Below are 26,593 nucleotides of genomic sequence, written 5' to 3'. Positions count from 1 at the left end.
CTGAAGCTGAAAAACAATACATGGATTGAAAATTTTTCAATACATGGATTGAAAATTTTTCAGCAACCCATTTTTATGTGCCTTGAAAAATATGCCACACACGGTGGCATTTCTGAGATAAAAATTGTAGGCATTAGGGCCTCAGTTTCTACAAATGCAAGATAAACTCTAAAGTTCTTTCTGGCTTTAACATCCAACATTCTCTGTATAACCCTCCTCTGATCAGTTATCTCGAGAGAACCCCCCTCCTCCAAACAGTAGAGATACTCACCTTTGTTACTTCTTTTTGAATAAAAATAACATATTGCTGGCCTAATATTTCAACTTACTATGCATCTTATGGTAGGGAAATGCAAAATATCTAATGTTTTGAGTATCCCTTAGTTTTAAATATAAAAGCTTTCAATCTTTGTCATTTTTGATAAAAATTATGTTTAAAAAGTTAGCTGAAACTTAATATTTACCTTTATAAATACATCTTAATATTTAATTAAAAAACTTAATATTTACCTTCATAAATACATCTAATATATAATTACTTATGCATATTTCAAGAACAGATAAAACCTATCATTTTAAAACTGTATTCAAGAAGCATTCACAGATATAAAAGCATTGGGATTTTGGGAACTTAAAACCACTTGACAGAGAGGAGGGAAAACCAGAGATACCACGTAAAAAATAATATTTGTAATTTACAAAAATGTTTCTCATTTATGATTAAGAAGCTTAGTACATGTTTTGGTATGTAGAGATTTCTGTCTCCACTCTTCTTGGGGATATCTACTTTATTTGGTTTGATGGGTGTGTGGTGGGGCTTGCACACGTGTTTCTAAAGGCTCCCCTTGTGACCCTGCTGGACGGCCAGGGTGGAAAAACTACTGCGCTGGTGCACACATAAATGTTGGACAAACAGTACCCAAAGCACAGAGAAGAAAGGCCTGCCTGAGAAGGGAAATTCAGCAGCCCCTTGAGCACGTGCCATGAAACCTCGAAGAGCATTTTCCCATCACACGCATCTCCACGAGGTAGCTCCATTTTACTAGGTGACATTTCTACTTGCAACACTACTGGCAAATATTGTGGCTAAAGCAACTTGAAATCATGATAATTTCTGCTCTTGGTTGGTGACCTATATCATGACCATTTTTTAAACATTTTATTTTCGAGACAGGGTCTCGCTCTGTCACCCAGGCTGGAGTGCAGGGGTGCAATTACGGTGCTCACTGCAGCTTCGACTTTCCGGGCCCAAACAATCCACCCACCTCACCCCCACAATTAGTTGACGGAACAGGTGTGTGCCACCATACCTGGTTAATTTTTCTTTACTTTTTGTATAGACAGGATCTCACTGTGTTGCCCAGGCTGGTCGCAAACTCCTGGGCTCAAGCGATCCTCCTGTCTTGGCCTCCCAGAGTGCTGGGATTACAGATGTGAGCCACCACACCTGCCCCGACCCTTATTTTTCCAGTTCCCACCTGTGCACTGAAGAGAAGAATCCTATGAGAGCTGAGCAGGAAGAGAATGATATGCATTAAGTGGGGACCTCTGAGGCCAACTCTCCTTTTACAGCTAAGCAAGGACCACAGAAATGAAATAATCTCTCTAGCACTACCATCTTGGAAGAATTTAATGATTTAAGTAGCATTGTTTTCTGACTATAAAAGCAATATATACTTTTTATAGAAAAAGCTTAAACACAGGAAAGTGCATATAAGTATTTTAACAGATCCCTGTAATCCATCACATTGTGGCACCGTGGCATCACCATGCAGAGCCCTGAAACTGGGACTTTGTCCTCTGAATCGGTAGTTACTAGACACTGTGACAATGATTAAGTCCATTCTTCACACACCTGCATTTGGCGCGGGTCTATTTCCTCCTGGCCCTACCTCCTACCTTACTGCACTGTAGCTTCTGTAGTTACAAATTCCCTCACATCAGCAGCCACTCCCTGGAACACTGTCCACTCTGTGTGCTGGAACTGAGGCTTGGCTTTGTCCCGCTTTGTGTCACCACCCTCTCCAGGGGAAGAAACGCCTCGCTCCCCTGTATGCAGGGCCAGGGGTAGAGGGAGACATCTTCTAGATCTGTGTCTCTGTCCTCCCTCCCCTCACCAACCAACGCTCCCCCTGGCAGAGTCCACACTGTCTGATTGTGTCACCCTTTCAAGTCCCCCCCAGCACTCACGGCTGGAAGCTTCTCCATGCAGCTCCAGGAGAAATCCCATCTCATGACTGCACGTTCCCCAACACCCACCCTGAGGACTTGGTCATACTTTGGCCTCACTTTTCTCAAAATTGCCTCATCCCAAATTCTCAAGCCCTGAAATCTACCTCTCTAACAACAGCTCCCCACTGAGCTGCCCCTTGTCCTTGTCATCTGGTTTACCTTCCCCTGTCTTCCAAGTCCTGGCCCCTGGGCGGTCAGCTCACTGTCAGATTTTCTTGCCAATCTACCACCTACCCTGGACTTCCCGGTTAACTGTGCACACTGACACCTTCACAGCACCCTCAAGTCTTGTCTCTGTTAGTTCTGTTTTACTCTTGTCTGGGTCTGGGGTTTGGCTTGCTGGGGGAAAAAGGCCCTCATCATTCACTCAGCTGTTCAACTACTCAGCTGTGTTATGCACTGTTCTAGGTCCTGGGGATGCAAAAATGCAATAAAGAGCAATGCAAAAATGCAGTGCAGGGTGATGTGCAGATATCACATGTGGTTGCACAGGGGTGTGGCAGAGACAGCTGATGGCTCACAGCAACCATTCTCCCCTCTTCCTTTGAGTTTTGGCACTTCTTAAAGCCTGCATGTCCCAGACCCACTTGCAGCTAGCGTGTGAATGGAACAGAAGTGGTGTAGGCAACATTCAACCCTTAAAAGGAAGCCACCTGCCCTCCACTCTCTCTTCCTCCATCTCAGATGCTGGACCTCAAACATGGTATGGTGAGCCAGCATCAGCCACGCAGATGAGGATGTCAGAGCAACAAGGCAGATACAACGTGGGTCTCTGAATGAACATGGAGGAGGAGCACTTCCCACCTGCCTCAGAACACCCAGCTACCTCTTTCTGTACTGTTGGGTGGGAGAAATAAACTTCATTTGGTTTGAGCTACGGTAGCTTTGTGTCTTTTCTGCTGTAGCAGCTTAGCCTGCACACTGACACAAAAGCAGAGATGAATCAGCTACTCACAGAGCGTAGAGGCAATGGTAAGAACACAATAGTGGCAGGAGCAAGAAAAGCATCTGGAAAGAGGTAACCATAGAGAGACAGGCTCTGGGCTTGGGCAATACTTGGCAATCTTTTTACTGATCTTGGAGAATTCCCTTTCTCACTCTGTGTGTTAGGAAGAGGGGGAAGAACAACAGGTAGAATTTGGGGGTACGTGTACATCATTGTTTTAGTTTAGAGGTGTTTGCTTAGGATCTCGATAACATCACCTCTTGACCATCAAAATCCTGAACCGACTGAACAATAAGACAAAAGGGGCAGCAGGAGGATAATTAGAACATTTCCTTCATTTCTGATAAAGGCTGGGTTGAGGACAGAAGTGAGTGAAAGAGCCACATGGTCTTTTAATACTGGGCCATGGAGTTAGACTGACTTATCATCAGGCTGCAGAAGACTGAGAGTACCCCGTTCCCTAGAGAGTGGGCCCCGGGGAGCGGGGAATCAGTCACACTGCCTGTGGGTAGCCCACACCCTCAAGGAAGGAAAAAGGAGGAGGCAGAGCTACATATGCCAGGATAGCCACTGGGCGCATCACCCTGGCTCTGTGGAGATGTGGGCTGGGGTGGGAGAACCACAGCACTGCACCAGTGGAGCTCCCTCCTGAAGGAAGGAAACTTCAGGAAGGGGGAATGAGTGTTCCCTGCAATGCTGACTTTGAGGCTCCTGCAGGCCACCTAGGAAGGCCTAAGGATTCCTTCTCTCATAAGCCCCCTATATGAGTCAGGACTGAGTAATCTATTATGGGACAGGACCTACTCTTATGCCCTCCCAGGCTGTGGGCTCACCAGGAGTCCTGGCGTAAGCAGGTTGAGATAGTTACTTCCTGGGCCTACCTGCCTGACACTGGCTTGGCACCTTGGCAGGCATTACTTTATTTTCTCCCAAGGCTCCCGTGGTCCTGAGGGGTCTCCCAATCCTCTTGGAGCACCTTAAAGCTGCGTGAACCAGGCACTGGCCAGAAGGTTACCTGTGGGACTCTGGCTTTGTTCTACCTCCTACTGCATCCTCAGCCATGCCCACCTCTCTCGCCAGTTATCCCTCCCACTTCCAAGGAGGCAGGGCTGGAAGTGCCCAGGTGTCCTCATAATAAGCAACACAGGGCCGGGCACGGTGACTCACGCCTGTAATCCCACCACTTTGGGAGGCTGAGGTGGGCAGATCACGAGGTCAGGAGACCGAGACCATCCTGGCCAACATAGTGAAACCCTGTCTCTACTAAAAATTCAAAAATTAGCTGGGTGTGGTGGTGTGTGCCTGTAATCCCAGCTACTCAGGAGGCTGAGGCAGGAGAATCGCTTGAACCAGGCACTTGAACCAGGGAGTTGGAGGTTGCAGTGAACTGAGATCGTGCCACTGCACTCTAGCCTGGCGACAGAGTGAGACTCCGCCTAAAAAAAAAAAAAAAAAAAAAAAAAGCAACACAGTGGCCCTTTCTTGTCACACTTGGTGCTCAGGGGCTCTGGCAGTGCCAAGTACCTAGGCACTCAGGGATGGTTCTGTCTTTGAGTATGTGTTGGGGGAGGTGACTGGAGGACTCTGCTGGCAGAGTTCTAATGATTTATTCATGCATTAATTCATTCACTCATTTTTAGTTTGTACTTTCCCATAAGTTGGGAAAAATGGGTTTACTACTTTCCACACCATTATGTAGCTATGGCAGCAATTCAAAGATTCTAATGTAATGTAACATTTAGGGCTTATTTAATCCTTCTTCCCTTTAAAGAATAAGAATTGGTAGAATAAAAATATAAACTACTGGCTGGGCACAGTGGCTCATGCCTGTAATCCCAGTACTTTGGGAGGCTGTGGTGGCTGGATCACGAAGTCAAGAGATCGAGGCCATCCTAGCCAACATGGTGAAACCCTGTCTCTACTAAAAACACAAAAAATTAGCCGGGTGTGGTGGCGGGTGCCTATAATCCCAGCTACTTGGGAGGCTGAGGCAGGAGAATCGCTTGAACCTGGGAGGCGGAGGTTGCAGTGAGCCAAGATCGTGCCATTGTACTCCAGCCTGGGCAAAAAGAGCGAAACTCTGTCTCAAAAACATAAATAAATAAAATAAATAAATATATACACTACTTAATGAAATAATATATGACAATACTTCAAAATCTCTTAAACTTTACCATTAATATATAATGGTTTTATAACGAATTCTTTTGGGTTTTCTTTTTTCTTTCCTTCCTTCCCTCCCCTCCTTTTCTTTCTTTTTTTCCCTTTAACAGATTTGATATAACATATCCCAAATTCAATTTGTCTCCACCGGTGGGTCCTATGGGGCCATCACTGATGTTTTCCTCCTACTCTGTGACACCAAAGGATAAGATGAAAGCCAAGCTCCTAATTCTAACTGCGACAAGTGCTAAATGGCCAGCTTGCCCAGTCCACTTAAGGGATGAGTTCTTGAACTCCCTTGGATGATAACTTCAGGACTAGAGAATTATGTCCAACAATAAAAGGCCTTTTCAGGGTGTTTCTCAGTTTTTACATAAATTTAAATATGCTGGTACTTACCCCATCAGATCTTATCACTATTTAATGACAGGCCCTGTCTATATGTTGGCTTCTTCTACCTGGGTAGTAGGTCGTAAGTATTTAATACATGTTGTTGAATTGAATTCAATAAGAAGAAAAAGAAGTAGAGGGAAGGTAACAATGAGGTCTAAAGTGGGTTCTTTCACGAGATCATTTGAGGACGTGGCGGGAGAAACAAGCGGTACGACCCAGTGGTCTCGCGCCATGGAAATGCAAAGCTGCTAGGAAGAACTGAGACCACTACAAGGTAATTGTTTTCAGTGTTTCCCTAATGGGAGTCAACCATCAAAGCAAAGTTTCTCAGATGCTGGAACTGGATTGTGAAAAGCAAATAAGAACACAATGTGCTGTTAAAAATCATTCCCTTGGAAATAAATACATCCAATATTGTCACAAGCACTGTAAGCTGTTCATCCTCGACTGGAAGCTAGTAAATTGATTAACATCATATTCTAACATTGAAATGAAGACTGTGTTGGAAAACAGTTATCAAAAGACGTATTGAGACAGAGCTCTGAGAAGAGGCCAAGAAATTCTGGCCAAAAGACCAGATAGTGAACTGTTTGATAAATGTACAATAAAACAGCAGAATTGTATTGATACTATTGCTCTATGAAGCTAAAATACCCTAAACCAGATGGGTTGATTGAGTGTGGATCTGCTACAGAAACAAAGTTACCAAAACAAGGCCAGGGATGGAAGGATATCAAAATGGAGCCCCCTTTTTTCTGGTAGTGTGTGTTTCCCTCTACCAAAAAAAAAAAAAAAAAAAAAAAAGAAAGAAAGAAAATGGTGGTTCATTCAAGAAGCGGGTATTTACAGACATATTACATGGGCAAAAAAAAAAAAAAATGCTTACTTCAAAAGATCTAATATTATTCTTCAATAATATTGTTAATGTGTTTTAAGGATAGAGTTATTTTATTTTATTTATTTGTTCATTTTTAAAATTTTATTTTAAGTTCCGGGATATATGTGCAGGTTTGTTGCATAGGTAAACACGTGCCAAGGTGGTTTGCTGCACCTATCAGCCCATCACCTAGGTATTAAGCCCAGCATGCATTAGCTATTTATCCTGATGCTCTCCCTCCCGCTGCCTCCCTGAGAGTTCTTTTATTCTTATTATTAGTAAGAACAACCATGATGTTAATTAGGAAAAGAGACCTTGCAGCTCCTGATTAATGATATCAATGATAATCTATCTGAGGTGTATTAGTTTCTTAGGGCCACCATAACAAATTACCATAAAGTTGGCAGCTTAAAACAACAAAAATGTATTCTTTCATAGTTCTGGAGCCCAGAAATGTGGATTTGAGGTGTATGCAGGGCGTGGTACCTCTCTAGCGAATCCTCCTTGCCTCCTGCAGCTCCTGCTGGCTGCTGGCAGTCCCTGCAGCTGCCGCCACCCAACCTCTGCCTCTTTCTTCATGTGACCTTCTCCTTTGTGTCTGTCTTCTCCTCTGTGTCTGTCTTCTCCTCTGTGTCTGACTTCTCCTCTGTGTCTGTCTTCTCCTCTGTGTGTCTCTGATTTCTCTTAAAAAGACACTTGTCATTGGATTTTGGGCCCACCCAGATAATCCATGATGGTCTTTTCTCGAGATCCTTAACTTCATCGGCAAAGACCATTTTTCCAAATAAGGTCACATTCACAGGTCCCAGGGATTAGGACATGGACTTATCTTTTCAATGCAATCCATGACTGGAAGCATATTCCATGAACAGTGGAATGAACACTTCTTTAAAAGAGTTACTAGAAAGCAGTATGTTAACAAAGATGAGTTCTCCCTTTTCCATCTCTCCCTCTCCTCCCTACATCCCTTAAGAGGAAGAGTGCCTGGACTATTTGAGGTCTTTGGTAAGATCTCTAGGGGTGTCACTGTGTCCTAGGACACAGAGCTAGGGACTGTCACAGACTCACAGAGTAGTTGAGTTGGACAGAACTTAGAGGTAACTTGGGGCAAACCTAATCTCATATATGACTCCTCTCTGCAACATTCCTGAGATGAGGGGCACCCACACTGCTCCAGTGTCTCAAGTCCATCTTTATGTCCTTGGCTGGCTCTAGGTGCCACTTTCTATACCACAGTGGTGCCTGGAACCACGCTCAGCCTCCTGGTCTTTCTGTGCATCAGTGCCTGTCCTTCCCATTGCGTTGTTCATCTCTACCAGGAGGGCACTGATCTAAACCACTGTCCTTAGGATGTGTGCATAGGGTAATTATTTTCATCAAGAATGCCGGCTCTTCCACTTAGGCCTAATAAATATCTTTCATCATGCAGAAGATGCATTTTTAGATGACTGGCTGAGTTTCAGAATCACAGAATTTTAGGGCTGAAGAAAGCTCTACAATTATCTAGTCATTTGAGAAACAAGGAGACAAAAGTCCAAGAGAGAGATCAACAAATGACTGAAGGTCACTCTGATGCCGGGGGAAGAGCCAGGACTTGAACGCACATCCCCTGAAGCCCATCCGAGAGCTTGTTCACTACATTACACGTGATACAGAATGTGACCCAAAGCTTGCTCCGGTGTGAATTACGCTTGACATGCTGGCCCCCTTGGTGCCACCCCGTGAGGCCATCAACCCAATGATCATATTCAACAATATTTCCTGAGTGTGTGCTATGGGCAGACAGGCTCTCCGCTCTCACGGAGCTTATACACTCAAGCGAGTAAATGATTAAACAGTACCTGAAAGGCTGCAAGGCTCTAATCAGCTGTCACATTTGGGAGTTGATTGGGACTGAGATCAGCTTGTTCAGCTCCTGATCCTTCACTGTACCCTTAGAGGAAATGTGACATAACTGGAGCTAATGTCCCTACTTTAAAGGTTCCTAGAAGCGTCCAATGTCATCATTTGAGTCAAAAGCACCTATTGGTCTAGAAAATAATTCTCCTTACTTCCTTTCTAGTGCTCAACTCTAAGATAAGCCAGAAACCCAAGATCAGTAATGACAACAACAACAACCCTGCTTTTATTAAAACTCATCATTGCCCATAAAATAAAGCAGATCTCTTGGGAAGAGTAAAGCCACCAACTAGCTACTTGTACATGAGAGAGGCATTTTCTGGTTGACACAGTGAGAAAAAAGCCCCAGATGGCAGATCTTTTTGGCATGGACTTCCCTGCTCCGGTTGTCTAACGTGTTCCTTCACTGCGTTCATTCTTCCTGCATCAGAATCGCCTTGGCAGTTTGCTTATTTCCAAGGAAGAAAAAAAAACAGGAAGGTTTGCATCTGCAAGATTCCTACCTTCCTCCTTAGATGCTACGGTGCCTACTCACAAGAGGTGGTGACTAAAATGACCTGGAGCCTTGGGTGAAAAATTTCAAATCTCTGTCCCGTGACAGGTTCAACACAGTCCCTTCCTCGTGAGAAAGGAAAGGGGATTCGAGTTTTGGAGGGCGTTACCTGGGTGGGATCTGATGCCTGATGCAGATTCTGAATGTATTTGAAAACAGGTTTTGGCATGTGGGGATGCAGCATGTTGCATGGCTGCTGGCTTCAGAGTATGTCCCGTGGGTTCGCGGCCCTGTCTTCCGTCACGAGGAATCCCTGCCAATCTAGGGTCTGCACACTGCTTCTGCCAGCCAATCTCTAATTTAGCATATGTACAAAGCCAATTTTTGGACACCATGATGGAGCTGGCACCTCTGCCGCCCTCCATATTTGCACTCACAGTGAAATAACAAGCAACGAGCAAGAAAGAAAAAAAGATGACATGAAAAGGCTTTCTAAATTCCCAGATAAATGGTGTATGTATTATATATATGTAGGTGTCTCCCTCCTCCTTTTCCAACATAAGCTTACCCCATGCCTTTCCTTGTAGTTATTTCATTGAGGTTTTCAATCTGGGATGCACTTAGCAATAGCCAACACTGACGAAGAGAAAACCCTGCTCCCCACTGAGAACATCTGATTTTTAAAATGTAGAAATGCTGCTCTTTACAAAATAGGACATTTCCCTTTTAATTAGTTTCAAAATACACCCAAATAATTTGCCATTAGGAAATGATACCATTTTAGAGTACTTAAAAATAATTCCCATGCATGCAATTTGATGAGAGGCCCAAGCTAGTGAAACCTGCAGTTCTGAGATAAATGGAGCTGTTTCTGTGGGAACAGCTGTCATTACCATGGGAAAATGCCCCTAACCCACAGGCTTTCATCACTGACTTCACTCAGAAAACCTGTGTTTAAGGTGTGTTTGTTGAAATATATGGGAACAATTGCTAATTGAGTCTCGAGTGCACCCATCCGACTTAGCTGAAACTGTGGCTCTTCCTGCCTCCTTCCCTTCTATAGAGTTTTTGCCCATCATCTAGTTTTCGAACAGTTCTTCAAAAGAGAACAGGTAGCCACAAAAACTCTATGGTGTTATTTCATGTTGTCTTTGAAAATAAATACATATATTGTGTTTGTACACCTTGCAATCTGTGGGTCCTGCGTCCCCAGAAGGGCACCCCTCAGGAGGGGCATTTCAACTCTTCCCTGTGCACAAATGAAACGAAAATCTCTGAATCAAAGGGAAGGGGAGACTATGCAATTTTCTAAAGTATATTTCTTCCAACACATGGATTTGATTCATGACAATGGCCAACTTTTTGACTATTCTGGTGAGATCCCTGCTCCTCTGCGCAAGTGAGCCTTGGCGGGTAGGCACGCTAGCATGGGATGAATGAACCCTCCCGAACCATACCCCATCCCCACATACGATGGCGCCTGTCGGGACAAAGCGAGAGTCTGAGCCTTGCATGTATAAATATAAATATTTCAAGAGCTTGGCTGCTGGCAAGCTTTGCACGGCATGCAGAAGCCAAGCTTGATTGCCCTGCCCTGGTGTGGGGCTCCCCAGGTGGCAGGGGCTGAGAGCGGGCAGTGTGGTTGGTAGGGGGTGGATGTGAGTGCCTCCAGTCATTCTGAGTAGCCCCTGGGCTGATTAGTGACAAGGGCTGACAGGCTCCTAAGGGGAGGTCCTGTCCAGTTTCTTTCTGCAGCGGGGATGATGGGCCATGCATGGGGTCCTGAGGCAGAGACTGGGGACTTTTTCGTGTGACTGTGACTACATTCCTCATCAACAAGACCACGCTCATGGTCTCTTTGGAGGCCATTGACTCACTGGAGGATTACCATTAAGGGACGTCTGCTCAGTGGCGCCAGGTCCTTTCCCCACCCCTCAGGGGCTCCACCCAAGCCAGACAGAAGGGCAGGGCACTAGCTCTGGGAATTAGAGAGGGGAATCGATATGTGTATACGGAACACAGTCACGGACAATTGAAAAGGCTCACACGTAACCCCACTGGGAACTGCTTCCAACTGGAGTCTGTGGTAAATGACTCACGGAACCTAGACCCTGCCTCATCTGCCTGGGAATGGCCAAAGGTGAGCCTTGTAACGTTTGTGATTCAGACTTAAAGTGATTAAAATGTATATGAAGGGTTCCAGAAACGACCCTGGAGATAAAAATAATAACTTAAACAGGGAGGAGCGTTTCTCTCCTGAGTGATCTTGGAACCTGGAATTATGAGATGACAATTTTTTCAAGTTTAGTGTCTTTCAAGGAAAGACACCTTCATTGACACCTAAAGCTTACAATGTGAGTCCCACTGCCTCGGGCCCCGAGACAACTCCAACTCGGTGGTGTATGGAGATTCCTCGCCAAGGGGCATGTGTTCCAACAGGGCGACCATCTCAGGGAGTAAGGAGAGGCTGAACAGGGATGAGAACCAAGACAGACACGGGATTAGAATGCAGATGATCTGAACTCCCCACTTCTGATGAAGTAAAATGGATCCAGATTTTTTAAAAGATAAAATATGTACCTTAGTTTTAGCAAAGCTTAGTAGATTTCAAGATCAGAGTTGGACTATGATTTGGGATTCATTTGCCTGGTTTGTTGTTCCAGTAATGCAGTTGGTTTTCCTAGTGAAAAGAAAATGTTTCATACCCTGGACTGCTGAGAGTTGGATTGCAATAGAGTCAAAGAAAAAGGTAGTCTCTGGATAGAGAGCAGCTGTATCAGTCAGGGCTGTCCAGAGAAACAGGATCCATAAGAGATACACAGATAGACTTATTTTAAGTAATTGGCTCATGAGACTGTGGATTGACAAGTCTGAAATCTGCAGGACAAGCTGGCAGGCTGAAAACTCAGGTAGGCATTGATGTCATAGTTCTGAGGCAGATTTTCCTTTCCAGGAAACCCCAGTTTTGCTTGTAGGACCTTCAACTAATCAGAGGAAGCCCACTCACCTTATGGAGGGCAATCACCTATACATAAATCAACTGACTGTAGTGTTGACCACACTCACAAAATACCTTCCTTTTAATCAAACATCTAGTGTTTGATTAGATAACCGGGTACTATAGCCTATCTAAGTTGACACTTAAAATTGACCATCACAGTAGCTTTCTTCCAAACTGTGAAGAAATTTAAATAAACGCCTTCAGGCCCTGAAGAGTCCAGCCTTCTCCCTTCTGCAAAGACCCCATAAGCCACTGCCTACCATGTGAGTTATGATACACTGGCGGATCTGTAGCCCTTTGTCCAGTGGGGTGAGGCTGCAGATTCTGCAACTTGTGTGGATGATGGACAGAGAGGGGACTGGGAAGCAAACTGAAACTGTGGGCAGGAAGACCTATCTATTCGATGATATCTATTCAGGTTCTACCAGTGTCCATGAGGGACTTACCGCAATCACAGCCAGTGCAGGAATGGCAATCTGTGCTGCCCATCTGCCCAGTTCCTGACACATGTTCTCCCTCACCACATTCTCAGATATTCACTAAGTGTGCCTGTGAGCATGATGTGCTCTCAGCGTGTGCACAGCCTCAGGAAACAAGATTACCAGTGTGCTGTACTGAGCCAACAAGTCATGGCATTCTCATCCCAAAGAAGCAGGCTCCCTTCCCCACTAATTACATTCTAAATCCTTCCTCTCGTAATCTTTATATTAATAAATGCTTTAAACAGCAGATCATCCCTCATAAAAAAAGGGGACTAAGCCAAAGGGGAAAAACTACCTGGAAGAAAAATGTGTCATTTTGATTCTTATCTCTAAGGTCAGCTAATAAGCAACATTTACAGGGCAACTTCTCATTCATTATAAAGCGCATTCACATGCACTTACTTGGTTTTTATCTTTGTAGCAACCCTAGGAGGTAGTTGATATTATTCCCATTTTACAGAAGACGGCACTGAAGCTCAGAGGGGTTAATGGACTGTCCTGATGTCACACAGCCATCAGACTGCCAAGCAAGGATCTTCTGCCTCTAGTTCTACCTTGAGCTGCCCAGACTCCTCCAGGGCTTGTCGCTAGTGAGCAGTTCACCCTCTCAAACCTTACCTTATGGAATTACATAAACATGGCTAGAGTCTGCCTGTCCAATAAAACATGAAACGACTGCTTATGGACATCTTTGCTGAAGGTAGCATACCCACAGACAGCCAGGTACCATTTCTTCTCCATGTGTCTTTCTTGGGTGCAGAGAACTCTATTGGAAATCAGTGGGAGGCCTCTGCCCAATAAAGAGTGGGGGGCAGGGGGTGAGAAGCAGGATGTGAACCTATCCCATAAAGTGAAAACTGACATCCTAACAAATAATTAGGGAAAAATTCGAGGTTGTTTCCTCAGCTGATCATCACTGGCGGAGCCAACTTTGGATTAAACACTTCTGCTCAGTGGTTTTGACATTCTCAGTCAGGCATATCTTGATGAAATTAGAGATGCAGAAAATATTTTTTGATGGAGTGTGGGGACAAAACAGCTAGGAGGCAAGCCAATTCTGTGCGCAAACTTGTGCAGACTGAGATAAAGAGGAAAAGAAAAGGCAAGACAACAAGGGGCGTGTGCTCGTGTGAGTGTGTGTGTGTATATGAAGGAAGATGAAAGCAAGTGACAGAAGAGGAAAGGCAGGCTGGGCTGATACTAATTAATTAGACTTTAAGATCCTGGCAGCAAGAGGTGTGTTTATAAACAATCTTCACTAAAACATACCTTTCCAATTATTAACTGTTTTATTTGCCAGAAATAGTCTCTGCTCTAATTATTCTGTACTTGTTTCAATCCAAAAGTGGGGAGAGAAATACTAATAAGTGACCATAACCATTCTTATGCTATAATACATATCTCTGCACAGAAGTTAACATTTCCCATGCTCAGCTAATGAAGTGAGGCCAATTCAAATCAATTCACAAAAGGATTAGCTGGGGGGGGGGGGGTGGGGGGTGGGGAGGGCTATTAGTCAGAAGGCTTTCAAGCTAATAGAAAAAATTAGACCAAAAATAGAAGAAATAATAGAATTCCAACCATTCAGGAATCTCTTGGTAGTATGTTTATGCCAAGCCACCAGCAACCTGACGTTTTTCTACTGGGACTTATTTAAGTCTAATCTGTGAGGATAGAATAAATATTTCTTGCAGACCTGCCAAATCTTTTTTTTACAAAATTATTTCCCATATATCTTTTCCGAGGAAGTGACTAGAGGATGTACTCCATTAAAATGAAGGAATAAACCAAGAAAGAAAAATACATGAGATCCAATAAGCAAAAGACCCAACTCAGAAATCAGGCAAAAGGACTACATGGATGACAGAATGGGAAACTACCAGAATGATTTACTGGGCAGTCGGCTCAGATGGAGCAGTGGATGACAACTTGTCGGGGAAAAATAGAACAGATAGGTTACTTGATGTATTTAAAGACACTTTACGGCTCTGTTGGAGAGTCCAGAATTGAATTAGTGATAGATACACAGAAAAAAAGCAAATTGAATAGATGAATGGATAAACAAACTGTGGAACATCCAGACAATAAAATATTATTCACCAATAAAAAGAAATGAGCTATCAAGCCACAAAAAGACATGGAGGAACCTTAAATGCATATTGCCAAGTTTTAAAAGCTAGTCTGAAAATGCTACAGACTGTATGATTCCAATTATATGACATTTTAGAAAAGGCAAAACTATAGAGATCAGTGGTTGCCAGTGGCTCATGGAGGCAGGATGAATTGGTGGAGCACAGGGATGCTTTCAGGGTAATGAAAATATCCTGTGTGATCCTGTAATAATGGATACATAGCATAATGCATTTGTTAAAACCTGTAAACTAGCCAGGTATAGTGGCTTTTTTGCACCTATAGTCTCAGCTACTTGGTAGGCTGAGACAGGAAGATCACTTGAGCCCAGGACTTCAAGACCAGCCTGGGTAATATAGTAAGACCCTATCTCTATTTTTTAAAGAAATTAAGAAAGAAAAGAAACTCATCAACTGTATAACACAAAGAATCGTAATGTAAACTATAGACTTCAGTTAATGAAACATTTTTAAAGAAATAAATAAATTCAAGGCAATTATTAACTTCAGGAAAAACAATAAAGTAAACATAAGTATACAAATCAAACATGGCTCAGTTGTGAAAATATTTACAAGGTCACTTTAAGTAACAATGAATATTGATATAATCCCAAAATATATTTATGTTGGAAGGATGAGGAAATGGGAGAAGGGTAAGAGAGCTCAATCTTCATCTTACATATAAGGAAGTCAATAGATACTATCTTACATTTAAAAGTCAAGAAATAACAGTCTGATCATACTATCTAGAAATATGGAAGTTAACAGTAAGGAAGTTAAAACAGTTGAAAGTAGTTTCGTCTAGAAAGAAAGACTTGGGGAAGAACAAAGAAGGCTAATTTTCATTATGAGCTTTATTGTAACAGAAAAGAGACCCCTAACTCAGCTAGGTTTTTGCAATTCCTCAACACTTTGGGGCACAGTGTTTAGTCAGAGCTGTGATCACTCTCTGAGCACATGGATTGTATCTTAATTTTCATCTCATTGAAAATGTGTACCATTTGTCCAAGTGGAAACTGGGCTGAAGCATGACTGTGACCACCACCAAAGAAATGGCTAGACTTGCTAAGGTCTGCTGGGGTGATCTGTGATTGTGTTGTGCTTGATCTTGTTGAGCATGGCTCTTTTAAGTCACCATACCTGCCCCCTGCCAATGCACCAAACACCAACTTAAAGGGACTTTGAGCTTTTGTGAGTCAGTCTCAGCCTTACTTCTGAACCATTTCCTTGACTTCTTTCATGACTCTGATCCTGTCCCAGTTTTAAGCCTCCCAGCCACCAGTCATGCTGTTTTGCTCTGCTATTTACATTCTTCCCTACCTACTTTGGACTTGATGGTATGCCTACTATATTAGTTATTTATTGCTGTGTAACAAACCACTCTGAAACATAGTGGCTTACAACCACAACCATTTTATTTTATTATGAAACTGTGGGTCAGGATGTATATTGGCCCATTGGCATGATTCTCCTGCTGGTTTCACCAGGGGTCACTTATGTGGGTACAGTTATCTGGTGGCTTGACTAGGGCTGGATGATCTAAGATGGCCCCACTGACTTGTCTGAATGGTGGTGCAGACTGTCACTAAGGACCTGTGTCTCCAGTAGGAGGGTCTGAGATCCTAAATTAGGTGGTAGAGTTCCAGACATGCAAGCCTGCATGTGTTCCACTGTCCAAGCCATGTGGCCTAGTCCAGAATCAGTGTGAGAGGGGACTACACGAGGGTGTGGAGATGGGAGGCATGAATCACTGGGGTCTACCACAGACATTTTCCTGGTTATACTCTGGGTTCCTGCTTGACATGTGGCTAGCAGCCCTCAAATGGGGACTGGACAGCTCTCTAGGAAATGGATGTGCTATGTTGTTCCCAAGTAGAATGCAAGCTCACTGGGAATTCATTTTTCATTCCTTTATTGCCCATGCAAAGGAGAAAGCAAAGGTGATCAACTTTTTATGAAGAGAACTAAGTCCTCCTGAGTCTGGACTCAATACCATTGGGCTAGGCCAGACCTGTGAGAGCTGGGGAGAAGAGGAAAGCTTTGACCACATATATGTAGTACCTTGGTGTGCCTTGCAACAGACATCAAAATTCCTTGGCTATGCCCTTCACAGACAGCAAAAAGCCTAATTTTCCATCAAAAGAAAAGCAAAGCAAAGAAAATTAAATGTATATTTATCCAATAACGGAGCAATTTTTGATAAATTGTGACACATCTGTTCATTGGTATATTCACAGAATAATGTGAATTAAACCAACTAAATGCCAGGCACTGTTAGGTGCTGGGCATCCAAAGATGAGTACATTAAGTTCCTGATCTTATGATGCTCAAAGCCAAGTCGAGGATACCGATAAATATAGACATCCCTCCGTATCAAAAATCTAACCCATTCCTGAAAATGGTAAGTTTTGGATAGTGGGAGCCTGTATTCCATTATTAGGAATAGGACCAAGATTACTGTGTTCCCAGCCCATCTGCAAACCCCAATCAATTCCCTCAAATAATACTAGAAAGCTTAATTGCTTCCACCGAACAGTTTCTACATCACATAAAGTATTTCTACATCATATAAAGCATTTAAAACACAAATCACCTAATTATTTAACATGGAATGGGCACTCATTGCATTTTGTACACTACATGATACTGTACAGTAGTAGACACAATTTATGTTTTCCTTCTATGCCATATTAAACGTGTATGGTAATGTACATAAACAATGAAACAACATGCTAAGGATCCTTCTTGGAAGACATTTTTACTTAATAACACAGGATGGACGCTCACGATAATGCACACATTTAAACAACACATGGTGCCATCCCGACAGGAGAACAGCTGAGCTCCTTCCGCTCCTCTAATCTGAGTTCACACGAAACCTAAATGTTTTTCCCAGCACACACATGCAAATTGTCAGAATTTTGATCCAGATGGTGAATTCTGGGTTAAATATTTCTGCAAATTGTTAGAGTGACTACTCCAATGGTGAGAGTGTAGATGGTGCAATATTAATCTTGTACTAAGATTGAGACTGTGAAGCAACATGACAATGATCCCTGCAGAGGGTTACAGGACCAAAGGAGAAAACAAAATTGTCTCAGACAAATATAGCTAGGTAGACATTCTTTGGGCGGGGGTGGGGAGTCTGGGGGAGGTAGGCAAACAAAGTATATGGAAGCAGTCCATGGATTGTTGGGCTGTTACTATGCTAAGTTTCTGAGTGATTGTTTCACTCTTGTTTGTGCAATAAAGACAAAAATTTTAAAATATGAGCATGTACAAAAACAATGGATGCAAATATAAGTGTGAGTGCACGGGAGTGCAGTACCCCCTCACTGCCCCCTAGACACTCCTCAGTGCCTGGGCGGACCATGTGCAATGTTCACCTTAAAGCCCAGGTGCCTTGCCACCTGACAAGGCAAACTGCCCTTTGACCTCTGAGCTCATGCAGAAGTGTCAGCTCCCTCATCCTATGCTAAGAACACAGACACAGCAGCCTCCGTGAGACACAGCATAGATGGGACAACAGATGGAGAGGGCCCGACACTTGGGGAAAATCACCTGGGTGAGGTCTGCTTTAGGGAAGCTGGGATTCTCTGCAACCAGCAGCCACTGAGTGCAAATGTCCAAGTTTATAGGTATAAATCTGTGATGGTTAATTTTATGTGTCAACTTGGCTGGGCTAAGGAATGCCCAGATCACTGGTAAAACACTTCTAGGTATACATGTGAGGGTGTTTTTGGGAGACATTAGCATTTGAATCAATAGACTAAGTAAAAAAGATCTGCCCTCACCAAGGTGGGCAGGCATCATCCAATCTGTTGAGGGCTCAAATAGAATAAAAAGGTGAGTAGAACGCAAAGGACAAATTCTCGCTCTTCCTGAGTTGGGGCATCTATCTTTTCCTGACTTCAGAGCTCCTGGCTGTGGGGCCTTCAGATCTGGAGACTTACATATGTGGCCTCCCTGGTTCTCAGGCTTTTGGATTCAGATGAATCACACCACCTGCTTTTCTAGGTCTTCCGTTTGCAGACAGCAGATCGCAGAACTTTCCAGCCTCCCTAACCACGTTAGCCAATTCTCATAATAAATCCCCTCTTATATATCTATATATATCCTATTGGTTCTGTTTCCCCAGACAACCCTGACAAATACTATATATATATAATCTTTTTTTCCAGTAATAATACAAGTACTTTGCTCTGTACAGTAGGTGACTGAGAGTTTATTAATTTTTTTTTTGAGACAGGGTTTCATTCTGTCACCCAGACTGGAGTGCAGTGGCATAATCATAGTTAACTGTAGCCTCAAATTCCTGGGCTCCAGTGATCCTCCTGCCTCAGCCTCCCCAGAAGCTGGAACTACAGGCATGTGCTACCATACCTGGCTAATTTTTTTAAAAATTTTCTTTTGTAGAGATACTATGTTGAACAGGCTGGTTTCAAACTCCTGGCCTCAAGTGATTCTCCCGCCTCAGCCTCCCAAAGTGCTGGAAGTACAGGTGTGAGCCACCATGCCTGGCCTATTAAATTTGTGTAATTTAAATTATACCTTGGAAACATAAGGCACTCAATATATAAAAGTCCCCTTGTAGAGAATTTTTTGTCTTGATAAGTTGGATTTTCTCAAAGCAGGATATAACAGCAACATCTTACACTAGTTTTAGACAATTACAGTGCATCGGCTTGATGGAATATTAAGCAGTCATTAACATTTATAATTATGAAGACTGTGGAGATGTGGAAAAATGCTTCTGGTGTGTTAAGTGAAAAAGAGCTAATGTAAAATTATATTTAAACTGTTACTGCAACTAAGTACAAACGCCCAGGGAAGGGCTGGAAAAGAACATGGAATAAGGAAAGCTTTTTTACACACACCACATTTCAATCTCAAGTGGATTAAGTGAAGCTTTGTAAAAAGCAAATCCTACATCACAGCTATAGAAACGGAAGAGGTTAAAATGACTTCACAACACATTTCAGCTCCAGCAGTATGAGTTGTTGTAACAGAGAAACCCCACAATTAAAGAGGATTAGCATAATAGTAGTGCCTTTCCTGTTCATGTCGAATCTGATCAGCGGCAGTGTGGCAGTGTGTGTCCGTGTGTGTGTGTGTGTGTGTGTGTGTGTGTGTGTGTGTGTGTTTTCTGCTCCATGTGATCTTCAGGAGCCCTGGCTGCCAGTGGCTTTATCATCTTTAACCCGTAACTACCACAGTCTTTCTCTATTAACAATCAACCCGAGGATGGAGAAAGAACACAGAGAGTGAAAAGTTTTGTAGGCAGGAGCTGGAAGTAGTAAATCCTTTCTGACCACATGCTATCAGCCGAAGTGTAATCCTAAGGTGATAGATAACTGCAGAGGAAGGGTGGAAGTAGATCTGTGTGCCAGGAGGAAGAGGAAATGGGTTCTGGTGACCAGCTGACTGATCTCTGCCACGTAAGTTCTCATATCTGATCAGCAATAGGGCAAGAATTGGAATCCAGGTCTTTCCTTCTTTTTTTCTCCCTTCCTCCTTCCCTCACTTCTTCCGTCACTTCTTCCCTCCCTCCCTTCCTTCCTTTTCTTCCTTCCTTCTTTCCTTCCTTTTGAGACAAGTTCTCACTCTGTCACCCAGGCTGAGTGCAGTGGTGTGATCACAGCTTACTGCAGCCTCGACCTCCCAGGCTCAAGTGATCCTCCTGCCTCAAACTCCCATGTAGCTAAGACTACAGGTGTGCACCACCGCGCCCAACTAATTTTTAATTTTTTTTGTAGATATGGGGTTTCACCATGTTGCTAAGACTGGTCTTAAACTCCTGGGTTCAAGCAATCCTCCTGCCTTGGCCTCCCGAAGTACTGGGATTATAGGCATGAGCCACCATGTCCTGCCCAGTGGTTTTTCTTTACTTTAGCTCAGTGCTTAAGTTTTCTTTTGTTGTTGTTGTTGTTGTTGTTGTTGTTTTGAGACAGAGTCTCACTCTGTTGCCCAGGCTGGAGTGCAGTGGCGCCATCTCGGCTCACTGCAAGCTCTGCCTCCCAGGTTCACGCCATTCTCCTGCCTCAGCCTCCTGAGTAGCTGGGATTACAGGTGCCTGCCACCACACCCAGCTAATTTTTTGTATTTTTAGTAGAGATGGGGTTTCATCGTGTTAGCCAGGATGGTCTCGATCTCCTGACCTCGTGATCTGCCCGCCTCGGCCTCCCAAAGTGCTGGGATTACAGGCGTGAGCCACCGCGCCCGGCCAGTGCTTAAGTTTTCACATCTTCTCTCTCTTAATCACTTTCCCTCTCCTCCACTCTCCTCCCCTCTCCTTTCCTCTCCTCTCTCTCTCTCTCTCTCTCTCTCTCATACACACATTAAAGCTAAAGATATATATGTTGAAATCTAAACAGGAGAGTTGTTCTACATCTAAGGACACCCAATATACAATCTATGCTTCTTTTGAGGAAACACGCTACGATCTCAATGAAAATCATTCCTGGGGAAAGAAAGAGTGAGCAGGGATAAATCCTGGTGATGGAACAAGAGAATCTGGCGAAGAGCTGACTCAGCTGAGAAAGAAGGAGTGAAAGCCTACATAATGACATGGCCTTTACTCACATTTCCGGGGTCATTCGCATCTTTGTCAGGCATTATCCCATGGTTGATGGGTAGCAGGAAGTAAAACCCTATCCGCAGCACACGTTCAGGCTCCCCACCACTTCCATGGAGCCCCAGCCTGAAGGCGCTATAGAAAACAGCTGGCATATTTATCTTCTTGGGAGCCTTAGTCCATGTGGGCTTCTATAACAAAATACCATAGACCGGGTTGCTTATAAACAATAAAAATTTCTTTCTCACAGTTCTGGAGGCTGGGAAGTCCAAGATCAAGGCACTGGCAAATTCGGTGTTTGGTGAGGACTTGCTTCCTGGTTCGTAGATGGAACTTTCTCACTGCGTCCTCCCAGGGCTGAAGGGGTAAGGGAGCTCTGAGGAGCCTCTTTCATATGGGCGCTAGTCCAGTTCATGTGGGCTCCATCTCATGACCTAATCATTCCTTAAAGGCCCCACTTCCAAATACCATCACACTGAGGTTCCAACACATGAATTTGAGGGTGACACATACATTCAGGTCATAGCAGGGCCCATTTTACGGGCTACTGCCTCACTTTTGGGGTTCTAAGACACTTGCCTGTTTTCAGAGCAATTTCACTGTGCTCCTGACCAGCAAAAGTAAGGGCACAGTCATTGAGAGCCAGTTCCAAGCAAAACATCCTAAATAGCACATCAAAATATCATTTGGGGGTAAGCTTCAGCATCTTGGAAAACAGATATCTGTCCCAAGGTTGGCATTTTGATGTTAAATCTTCTCATTTGTTAAACAAATGAGTTCAAATCAGAACAAATGACCAAATCTTATTGGTCTCTGGTGACTGTTGTTTATGCCAAATATAGAAGTTATAGCCAGAGCTTACATTGGACAATGTGAAAAAGAAATTTGCTATTTTATATTTCTCTGTCCTCTGCCAAATCTAACCAGTGCAATGCCTTGAACATTTGGGCACTTGGTAAATACTAAGTTAGTCATTGCGAACATAATTACTATGTTAAGTTGTTTGACTGGAATTCAGAAACAATTGAAGTAGGGATAACTGTACCTATACAAAATGCAGCCAGGCTGCTCTGCTCTGATAGATCTTTAACAAAAAATTTTTAAATTTTTAATTAAGTTTTAATTAATTATTATTATTATTATTTTTGAGACAGGCTCTCATTCCCCGTCACCCAGGCTGGAGTGCAGTGGCGCGATCTTGGCTCACTGCAACCTCTGCCTCTCGGGTTCAAGTGATTCTCCTGCCTCAGCCTCCAGAGTAGCTGAGATTACAGGTGCACACAATCATGCATGGCAAATTTTTGTATTTTTAGTAGAGACGAGGTTTCACCATGTTCGTCTTGAACTCCTGGCCTCAAGTGATCTGCCTGCCTCGGCCTCCCAAAGTATTGGGATTACAGGTGTGAGCCACTGTGCCTAGCCAATTTTTTTTATTTTTAGAGACAAGGTCTTGCTCTGTCACTCAAGCTGGAGTGCGGTGGTGCCATCATCACTCACTGTGGTCTTGAACTCTTTGGCTCAAGGAATCCTCTGTCCTCAGCCCTGCAAGTAGCTGGACTGCAGGTGCACGCCACCATACCCAACTATTTATTTTTTCTTTTGCTACACCTGGCTAATTTTTTTCCTTTTGGTAGAGACGGAGTCTTGCTATTTTGCCCAGGCTTGCTCTGATAGATCTCTGAGCTTTTCATAGGTCCATCCATCCCCTCATCTACACCATCCCCATGCACCATCCCCACACACCATTCACACACACGTACATGAGTTATATCTTGCAGCACACAAGGTTTTAGCTCCCTTCCCGGATTTGAGTTTTAATCTGCTGTTCTTGGGAATGCAGCTCCCCAGAATTGTTCCATGGAGGGATCCTTTGTCCTGATTAACAGTGGGTTCTGAAGTGCCTCCCCTAGAGGCAGTGTGAGACCATGTGGGGTGTGTTACCTCTGGGACCATTCAAGAAACCTGTGCTTTAAGAGGCCCACCCTGGCTTGCTCTCTCTTTTTTTTGAGATGGGGTCTCACTCTGTTGCCCAAGTTAAGTGTAGTGGTGTGATCATGGCTCACCACAGTCTTGACCTCCTGGGCTCAAGCAATTCTCCTGCCTCAGCTTCCTGAGCAGCTGGGACCCATAGGCATGCACTACCATGCTGGGCTAATTTTTGATTTTTTGTAGAGATGAGGTCTCACTATGTTGCCCAGGCCAGTCTCAAACTTTTGGACTCAAGCAATCCTCCTGCCTCAGCCTCCCAAAGTGCTGGGATTATAGGCTTCAGTCACCACGCCCGGCCTCCTTTTTTTTGTTTTTTTTTTTTTTTTGAGACAGTGTCTTGTTCTGTTGCCCAGTCTGGAATACAGTGGTGTCCTCATAGTTTACTGCATCCTTGACCTTCTAGGTTCAAGCAGTCCTCCTGTCTCAGCCTCCCAAGAGGCTGGGACCACAGGTGAATGCCACTATGCCTGGCTAGTTTTTTAATTTTTTTGCAGAGAAGGGGTCTCTCTCACCATGTTGCCCAGGCCAGTCTCAAACTCCTGGGCTCAAGCAATCCTCTTGCCTTGGCCTCCCAAAGTGCAGGAATTACAGTCATAAGCCACTGTGTCTGGTCTTCTCCCTATTTTTTGTTTCCATGTTCAAAGGGGCAAACAATGCCTTTGGGAAAACTCCAGGAGGCTTAGTTCCTATGCCCTGAATTCAGTCTCTGTTTCTGACTACATGATCTTGGGTGAGTTCCTTGATTTTTCAGTGGGTTTACCAGCCCTTGAACCTGGGCTTGTTGTAACCCATAATATCTATATCATGAGGAGAGGGGAATGGCAATTTAAAAGCAGGTATCGGAATTCTTCAGGGAGAGAATTGTCTTTTTGAAAATATCATTGTAATAGTCATCTTCAATATAATTTGTATAGAAAAACTTAGGGTGGAAAGAATGATCTTCTGTTCAGTTAAAACAAGAAAACAAACAAAACCTTGTTGGGCCATTTGTGAGTGGAAAGAGAGCCCTCAGAGTAAGGCTGGAATGGGTTAGTGAAAGAAACCAAATTTCTGTGCAAAATGAGGTAGGAAGAATGAAGAGGCTTTGGCAGTTGGAGAAGGAAAGGGAGAGGGAGTTCAGAGTCCAGAAAGGTGGCAGGACTTTGGTCCACGGGGATGGCCTATAGACTTTTCCATTTTAAGTAGCTTATTGTGCTATGATGTGATTCTCAGAGGCAGAAGGACTTGGGGACGGCAACATATCCAACGTCTAGTTTACAGGGAAGGTGTATGGAGCACTTATATATAAGTATATATATACAGTACTACTGTCAGGCATTATGTTAAGCATTTTACATGCATATTCTGATTTAATCCTCATACCCACTCTGTGTGACAAGCCTGTTGCTATCCCCATTTTACAGATGAAGACACCGAAGCTGGCTGAAGTCAGTTAGTTAGTGGTGAGTTAGTAAGTGGTAAGTGGTTAGTCAATAAGTTAGTGGCAGAGGCAGAGCCCAAATCCGAGTTTGACTAACTCCAAAGTCTATTCTGTTAGTCACTAGAGCACACTGTCCCCATGAACACTGAAGATTGCAGTACCAAGCTACTGAGCAGAAATTATTTGTGGTTTACTAATTAAGGGCAATAAAAGCACCCCAGAAATGCAAAGTACTAAATAAATACTAGTATTAATGTTCTTGCACTTGACCACTGACATGTGAAGACAGCACTGTCATCTAAAATGGAAACGTGAAAGCCAGAAAGGGCTTATTAATGTCAGATGCAAATGATATGTTTAGACACTAATGTTTGCATTCCACTGGATATTTCTATTCCAAGGGCCATGTTCTCAGGCATGGGACCCCCATTAAGGTCAGGATCGTTTGCAAATCTAGAAAAAAATATGGCAGTATCATTTCATTTTTTTTTTCCTGAAACAAAAATAAAAATGGTTCACCATTTTGGTGCAGAATTTTCAAGCAAAAATCATGGTGTTTCTAACCACTCCAGATTAAAAAAGAAGAAATTATAGCCTTTCATTCTCCTAGCAGGATGTAACTAAGGTTTAGATGAGTGAACAGATGCATGCAAAAATCAGCCACGCGCATAGAAAACATTCATTTTCACAATCTGGTAAATCTGCTAGGTATGCATGAAATGGAGCCAAATCAATTTCAGCAGTATGTGATATCACAGCTTTGGCATGACAGGGCCCCTCCTTGGCCCCACTTGTCTCCAGGGCTGCTACCAACCAGAGGCTGGGTATTGATCACTCGGCACCCAAGGATCTGAGTAGTTCCATAACTGGTGGCATGAGTCACCCCAGTTAACCGGCTGGTGTTACTTCCATCTCCAGTCAGGGTCCAGCACGTGATTACGCTTTTCCTTTTCCCATTTCATGCGGAAAAGAGACCTTTTCTGAGCTTCTTGCTACCTGGTCATTTATCCCTCCTATAGGGAGGTCATAGAACACAGAAATCTGAAAACCGCAAGTGTGTGTAGAAATCATCTTGTCCTGTTCTTTCATTTTATGGATGAGGTCCAGGGAGGAGAAAAGTCTTGGCCAAGGCCACATGGGCATTTAATAATGACTCAGCCACCTTCTGATTCCCAAACCCATGTTTTTCTCACTGCAGGCTGTCTCCATTGGAAACTGTACTCAGACTATATAAAAGGGAATTATATAATTCTGTAACCCCAAACATCTATATGTCTATAAAATATTTATAGTGCAAAGGGTTCTACTGAGTCTTCTCTGAGATTTCTTGTTTTTCTACTGGACTGTGAGTCCTCAAACCCATAACAATACGAGTGTGCAATCCCTTGTTAGAAAACCCTAGACAAATGTGTTTTGGATTTAAGAAGTTTTTGGACTTTAAAATGGTAAGACGGCACCTAGACAGTCTATTTAATATCTCCCCTCTCCAAAACCTGGAGCAAAGTGTAGGAACAGTCACACTATGAGGACGAAGTCTCAGTCTCATAGCAGTTTAGGTCAGGCTTTGCTGCCCAATGTGTCAGCTGCAAACTTAATAATAAAACTTTTGGTTTTCAGCTTTTCGGATTTTGGAATAGTGGATACATGATTGTGGATTCATGCTGCTCTCTTCATATGGGAGGCATTAAATAAACATCAGGGACTAGTTGGCTGGTATTGCTTTATCAATAAGAAGGGTGGTTTTTCCTGAAACTTGTCAAGACTTGTATTTCTCTATAGATTTCAGTTATTCCAAGTGCCTCTCAGTCAGTTACATTCCAGATAACCAAATGGAATAGCCCCCAGGGAACTGGGTTCAGAAGCTGAATGCCCTGTTTGTTTCGTGGATTTTTCATAAAACAAATCCAGCCAGGATCACCAGAGGGGCGGGCTGCTTTAGGAGGCAGCTGGAGGTCATGTGGGGACTGGCAGTGGCACCTGTCCTCCTGGGCAGGA

At 43.6% G+C, this 26,593-nt stretch overlaps 2 protein-coding genes across 18 annotated transcripts in view; one reads left to right on the top strand and one right to left on the bottom strand.

The window, feature by feature from the left end:
* The window catches only part of LOC112128603 (uncharacterized), a 127,065-nt gene extending 121,404 nt beyond the window's left edge, over positions 1-5,661 (top strand). For 3 of the 4 annotated variants that reach the window (XR_008512807.1, XR_008512802.1, XR_008512805.2), the window contains one exon: positions 2,917-3,100. The gene's annotated coding sequence lies outside the window, so the exon portion shown is untranslated. Of the gene's footprint in view, positions 1-2,916; positions 3,101-5,451 lie in introns of those variants that run through there. The other variant, XR_008512803.2, reaches the window with a different exon arrangement.
* The window catches only part of CLYBL (citramalyl-CoA lyase), a 290,169-nt gene that overhangs the window by 57,948 nt on the left and 205,628 nt on the right, over positions 1-26,593 (bottom strand). The window lies entirely within an intron of this gene.

This window comes from Pongo abelii, chromosome 14 (genome assembly GCF_028885655.2).
Source record: "Pongo abelii isolate AG06213 chromosome 14, NHGRI_mPonAbe1-v2.0_pri, whole genome shotgun sequence".
In the NCBI taxonomy this organism is placed as follows: domain Eukaryota; kingdom Metazoa; phylum Chordata; class Mammalia; order Primates; family Hominidae; genus Pongo; species Pongo abelii.
Note: the sequence above shows the minus strand (reverse complement) of the source record. Positions and strands in the feature narration are given on the sequence as shown.